Here is a 7,508-nt window from a genome sequence, read left to right as displayed (position 1 = left end):
AGAGAATGTTCATAGCATCTTAAAACAATAGAATGCTGAAAATATCAACTAAGTGTTTGAAAAGTAGAAAAGTTTAAAGTATTAGTTATAATGCTTAATTTTCTAATTAAAAAAATAAAAATCCTGTTAATATTACGGTTGTATTGAGCTTGCCATATATAATATTTACATAGTTTATTTATAAAAAAATCGTACACAAATTTACTTTGACTGTACTTTGAAACAGCGCTTGCGCCAAAGAGAGACTTCAGAAAATGTGAACTGCAATTCAATGTTGCACTGTTTTCTACAAAAATTGAGGTTTTGTATGCTCTAATGCCAAAAACTTGCCATACCAAATTGAACAACAAAACAAAAACACAAACAAAAAAAATATGACGTTAATTAATATAATTACTCTTTAAAATTTTGAAACTGAAGTAACAGTTGATTAACATTGAAATTAATTTGTTTACAGTATAAAGACCTATAAGAAATCAACTCAGCTCTTACTGCAAATATTAATTGTTAAAATTGGCTCGAGTTAGGAGAGTCATTTTGTTTTTATCAACCTGCTTTCTCTTAGAATAAAGTTATTTTAATTAAACTAATTTGAGAACATAGCTTTCTAAACTATTAAAGACATAATTAAAACAAATCTTAATATATTTTCCAACTTTTTCATTAATTCCGAAAGGAAAAAAATCCGTAAGAGAACGAAATGTGAACGAAATTGTTAATGTCTACAATCGTAACCTTAGACATGAAAATATATGTATATGTAAGCCACTATGACATTAAAAATTATAAACAAATGCCAAGTTAATTGCCATAACTATTCTAGAAAAACGACATATCAATACATTTAAAATATATTTTCTAAAATATCTAATTATGATAAAATAAAAGTTGAAATATTTTCTTTTCTAAGTTTTGTATGTTGAACAACTTTACACATAATACATATGTTATGTTATTAGTGTATAATCCCAGTAATCAAAAGTTGATAACTACTCATACATATAAGTGAAACTATTATTATATAATATGAAAATATATTAATTATTATACATTTTATAAATCTAAAAAATGCTGTTTCTATATCTGGTGAATGTGAATATGCCACATGCGGTTTCCAACTCACTTCAGTTGAAATTTTGCAATCTGATCTAACAACAGCACAAGCCAAAAATGGAAAAGTTGAGTTAATACAGTTTTACAACTTTTTGATGAGTAAACAAATACTCTAATACCAAATCGCATATTGTTGTTAAAAATAGTCTTCTTGTCGTCTTTGACTATGTGACTGCTTATGAGACTGCAAAAGAAATAGTTTTTATTGAAAAGTGTTAGTATTCTGAAAGTTTAAATTAGTTTCCCACTTATTTTATAATGCAATGAAAACTTAAACGGACGCTGCATTAAGCGGACATCTCCATTAACAGTGCACGTTGACCGCTCCTAACATTTTTTGGTGGTTATTAAGGATAATCTTTTAAGCGTACAACGATATTAACCGGATTGAAAGGCTGGTCTTGCCAGTGTCCGCTTATGGGCGAGTTTGCGATATTTGTATACAGGTATCGATAGCAAGGCGGCGTTCTTGCGCCTATGTTATAAATCTTCTACACAGCTGACCTCCCAGTGATTAATTCGGACTCCATAACCTATGAAGATGACACTGCAATACTGTTGGCGTCGAGTAGCAATTCTACTGCCGTCCCCAGAAAACTGTAAAGGTAACTGCCCGCTCTAGAACCGTGGCTCACCAATTGGAATATTGGTGTCAGGCATGAAAAATAATTTTTTCAAACAGTCATATCCATAATTCAATTAACTATACGTTTTGTTACTGTGTAGAACTGGAAAGACACTTTGCTGACTAATATTTTTGTTGAAGTTAAACACAATAACGTTTATTTAGCAAAAATATTAACAGTAAAGGATAAAAAACTATATATTTTTAATTTTAATTTATTTTAATCAGATATTTTGTATAAATACATACAAAGGAGAAATATTTGTTGAGCTTGTAGAGAAGAAGCCAGAGACTGGTCGAGGTTATGAGCAATTTGGCGCCGTAAAAATAAAATTAAAGTACCGTGGAAAGTGTTTCGTGTAAAGAGCCAATATAATCTTTGTTTCCTAGACATATATTTTTTAAGTAAAATACAATTTTTTAAAGGTTTTAGCAAAAAATAGTTGAACATCATAATACCAAAAAAGATTTGGGTTCATCTGAAGTTCAACTGATTTAATTTCAATTTTACTGAGTGGACCTGAAAACCGTAACGGTAGTATAATACATTGATGGTTTTATAATAAAACTGGGGCTCTCAAGGCGCTAGGTCAAGCTAAGTATTAAAGGAAGTAAAGGGCCATTCTCATTAAGTAAATCTAAAGACTGTCAAGACGTGGGGTCTTGTTAAAAAAAACTTATTTACTCGGAATACCAATGGGTTATATGTGTCTACTCAAAAATGGTTAACTTTACTTTAGGTAAACTACGTGGGCACGCAAAATTTCCGTCTTTCATTAATTTATAAGACATCAGAGCAAAACCAACCACTGGATAACGAAAAATCCAGATCTTTGAGAAGCATCATGACGTTTGACAATATATTATAAACCCGCCTTCACTTTTTTGAAATAAGGTTAAATTACCTCCATTGCACATCGAACTGCGAAATAGCAAGGCATTAGATAAAAACAGGTCCGTGTTTAGTAAATCTTTCAAGAAAGTTTCCCGGTTTAAGTAATGAAACACTAATAGCTGGTGTTTTTAATTACCCGTGCGAGATCTCGAAAACTATATAAGTCTAAAGTAGACTTTTTTGTTTGATCCCCATATTGTAATGATTTTTTTATCCTATCAATTTCATTTAAACATTGGGTTTTTGAAATAACATATACTTTCCCAATCTTGTTTTATATTTTTATTAATATTAAACAATTTAATAATTTTTCGACGAACATCTAAATTTTTACAACGAATTTGTTTTTACCTTTTCATGCAATGTTATTCGGCACGGCAGTTTTAGTACTGGTAGGCACCGAATTTGCGGACTTACACGATGTTTTTTCCGAAAAGAATCGGGTATGAAGTGTGATTAGATTTGAATTATTATACGAAAGAACATTCTTTGGCATTTATTTTTTGAAGATTATCTCTTTCAAATGTTGGTCGCGGCTACGTCTCAGATGTTATACCCATTGAGTCCAATTTTTGAAGTCTCGTTCGACCATTTCGATTCATAAAGAGATGCTGCTGTAATCTCTACAACGTTAATATACAAATTCTAAAGACAACAGTCTTCAAATTTCCGATAGAATGTCTGACGATTTCTTTGAATTAGGACTTCTACGATCTAAGTACTTGAAGTACGGAGTATGCGTACATATGTACATATCGTCACCTGAAATGCAAAATAACGTAACATCACTTTTCGTAGGTTTACAGGAGAAGCAAAAAAACGTATAAAAAGAAAACCACTTGAGATATTGAAACAAAATTTTCAAATCTGAATTAACATGAACCTATAAGTATATTTTAGAAAAAAAATAATGAAAAAATTAAAAAAAAATTATAGTAGGAGTCTTACGTTATTTTGAATTTTCATTTCTGAAAAAAATAACATATGATCAATCTAAATTTGTATAAAAATTAAAAATTTGAATATTAATACTTTTTTTTTAATTTTAAATAAAAACAGTTGCAAGTTTTTAATATTTCATGTTATTTTTATTATTATTATGTACATAAGTACCAGAAAAATTTAAATATTTCAAGCTAAAAAATGAGGATAATGTTTAATTATTATTTATTTAATAACTAATTATTCAAAAGGTATATTATCATAAAAGTAATAACAGTCTACTGAAATTAAAGCTTCTAGGTCCTGCAGATGTTGCCATTTCTTCTTAGTTATTGTTAAACTTTGCAATAGAATAGGCTGCTGAATTCCTAAAAAAAGCACGGGTCTGATTACTTGGATCCTGGAGTCCCTAAACCGAACTCTGGCGGCTCCTTCTCTATCCATATTCCGAGGGAGTTGTGAGTGGGAAGAAGCCGTAACGAAATCAAGCACTTGATGATACGTTTTTTTTGAATTTTTAATATAGCTTGGGTATTTTTGATCGCTGAAGCTTAAAATTTGCGACACATATGTAATATGATGTGGTGAATCGTAATCAGTAAAAAACTCAATTTTGAATTTTTTGATGATACGTTATTTTGCATTTCAGGTGACGATATATTAGAAAAGAATAAATATACTATACCCTATAAGAATAAGAGAAAATGGTAGATTACATCCGTATTTTTACAATTTGCAAAATTGCTTAAACTGGATCATAAGACCCTTAAAGATCGACAAAACTCTCTAAGCCTGTCACAAATCTGTTGAAACAGCTAATATTAGTTTCGGGAATGGTCTTTGGTTCGCCGAAGGTAAGAATCTTACAGGTTTCAGCCTCAGTCTTTCAAAATCTGGAGAATAGCGGAGAATATGCCTGAATGTTTTCGCCTTACCCTCCTCCATACAACTTTGCCAACTATCGTCTGGCAATATTTTAAGCCTTACCGCAGAATGGCTATGGGATAGTGTCCAGTAAAAACTTTGCTCAAGCGAGTAGTTTAGTATATCTTTTGCGTTTTACTCTGGGCCAGATTGACATAGCAGTCGCACAGGAACTGGTCGTCAACCAGCGCTTGCTAAGCGGGCGCGACGTCAGTGTTAGCACCCAAGACTTAACTTATTATGCAATCTGTCGAAAAAATTGGTTTTCTAATTTATTTTTTTATATAAAAACGTAATTAAAATGAAGTCCATTGAAAATCTGCGAATTTATAGAACAAATGCAACATGTTCGCCAAAAACCAATTAGATTTTGAACTAGCAAAGATTTCTGTGAATATACATACGTACATATGTATGTATACATATATGAAGACATTCAGGTTAATACACACCTTGAAGGTTCGTTGAACTCTATTGACGAAATGAAAAGGTGCAACGCTTTCAGAACTACTGTCTGAAATATTCAGGATTCACACCTGTACATCAGCAATCATTCTCGAAACCGCAAATTATTGCTGGTCATTGATTTATTGCGTATCCCAACTGCCACTGGCGTTTACCGTAATGAAGAGCGTGACAAAATCTAAATCAAGTAGTCGCCAGATGTGGCACGCAGCAAGCAGGTAGGCCACTCTTCAGCTACTCGCGCGCACACACACAGACACCAGCGATGGAGATGTTTACCCAACTAACGTCGGCGCATCAGCCAGGCAGACCGAACTGAGGACGGAATGTGACGCCTGCGCCAAAAATAGAAAAGGAACCAGGCCTACATACACCAACTTATTTCTTAAATGAAAACAAACAATGCAAACATAATGAATTGTTGTGTACAGATAAGCACTCGAAGGATGTAGGAAATGATGAAAGAGAGCGAGAAGAATACAGATGTGCGGCAAATGTGCGCCCTTTGTTTAGCCCTTGGCTGGCAGAAACAAACCACGACTAAACAAATGTTGGTAAAAATAAATTCACAAGCAGCAAAACACACTCACACAGCAACTTACAACAAAAAAGTAGCAGCCGCATTTTGACGACTGACTGCCTTGGCTCTGACTGAGTCCCTAGTGCGCGTTGGATGAGTGCACGAAGACGAGGTTAATGAATGAAGCGATAGGCAGCAGCAGAGATCCATTGATTTCAAAATAGCCACGATTGAGCGTGCAGCTGCGAAGCCACCACCAACAGCCGCAGCCAGCATCCGTGCCACATCTACCCTTAGCTCATCCGGCTGCCGCTGCACTTTATGCCGCCGTACAACTCTACACACCGCGAAGTAGTGTTTTAGCTGTATTTAATATTTGATTTTTTTTTTAATTCATCGCTGCGCACACGGCTGGCAACAGGAAATCGGGGTAGCGAAATTACTGGCTTGATCGCCGAGTATGTTAGGGGAGACGCTAAGCGCTCACCGCGCTTCACAAACTAGTTTTTCTGCCAGCTTGCCTATCCTTGCCAGCGAATATAATAATTTAGGCGTATAAAAATTTGCTTTACACAGTCGTAGCGCTTTGTGTCTGCCTTGCTTGCTTTGTTAGCGCATAAATTCGGATAAATAAAGTAGCTATTGGCCATTTGGAACAATACGATTTTCGGTTCTGGCTGCATACGCATTTTCTCAGACTCATTCTGCTCATTTTTGCCATCGTTGAGTGTTTGTATTTTTCTTGATTGGGATAGTTTGCTTTGGGGTCTACGAACTTCTTGGAGAAGGAATGTGCAAATTTGGAGTTGAGGCTAGCTGATAAAAATAAAGTTTTACTGCCGCTCGAAAATTGTTTGAAACCGATTATATAAAATAATGGCACAACGCACCGGATATTGGAGGAAGAGAGATTTTAACTTATCAAAGTTATGGACTGTATTTAGTATTGTCAAACTTAAAAAATTATGGATTTTCTCCCAGAGAAGCTGTTCATTTGTCGAAACCCCCGCTATCTAACCACAATAGCATAGAGTTGTCATACGGAACGATCGGAATCAAGCTCTTGGAAGGCATGTTTTGCATTTGTGAAGGGTGTTATAGCTTCGGTCAAACCGAAGTTAAGGATGTTAACTATGAACAGGCAAATAATTCGATATCGGGATGTGTATCTATTCATTTAGACAACGTTGTTGTTAATACTTTGAACCCATTAATGGCTAAACCAATATTACATCGCACAGTTGGCCTACAAATATTGTAACTGTAGAACGCTATTTTGCCTTCCTCTTTAACCAAAGCAGTCTGACCTACTTATATCCATCATTACTACGTCCCTAATGGGTGAGTGTAATCAGATTAAGGACAATTCTCATACTTTGATCATAATAATAATAATATACCGAACGATTACCCTTCTTCTGCCCAAAAGAGCGGAATTAGCTGAGCCATAAAAGGAAAGAGTTTTAAGCTCTGCAATCTTAAGCCGCTCAGGCTACAGGAACAAAAATTTCACCAGCCAAAATTAAGAATTAGGTTAACGAAAGTTTATTATTTCTAAATGTTACTTGTTAAAAGTAGATAAAATAATTTTTGATGGTAAATAGTGAGTCTGTTTGATCAAACGTGCTCGAATGAGTTTTGAAATTGTGACATATACGGCGGAATGGTTCGTTTAATTCAAAATTTGTTCTAGAAAATTTTAAAAGTAAAGGTATTTAAAATTAATACCAGACAACAGCGAAGGCATACAGACTGACCCATTACAAAAAATATTATAACAAGCATTTCCCTGCGATTAGCGAGTGTAGGTAGATTAATTATTTTTATACGATTAGTATATGAGATTTAACCTGGAATCCCAATTAAAATGATTTAGGGTAAAAGTAAAAATTATTTTAACTTCTCCGAATGGCTATTCATAACTAGGGTTCCAAACCACATAAGCATACTCTAGAGAATAGATCTCACCAAATATGTATAAAAATTTGTAGTAAGCGGATACCTAAATTCTTTAGACCAACGTT

The sequence above is a fragment of the Bactrocera tryoni genome, chromosome 5, assembly GCF_016617805.1.
Source record: "Bactrocera tryoni isolate S06 chromosome 5, CSIRO_BtryS06_freeze2, whole genome shotgun sequence".
NCBI classification, from domain to species: domain Eukaryota; kingdom Metazoa; phylum Arthropoda; class Insecta; order Diptera; family Tephritidae; genus Bactrocera; species Bactrocera tryoni.
This window is presented reverse-complemented; position numbering follows the sequence as displayed.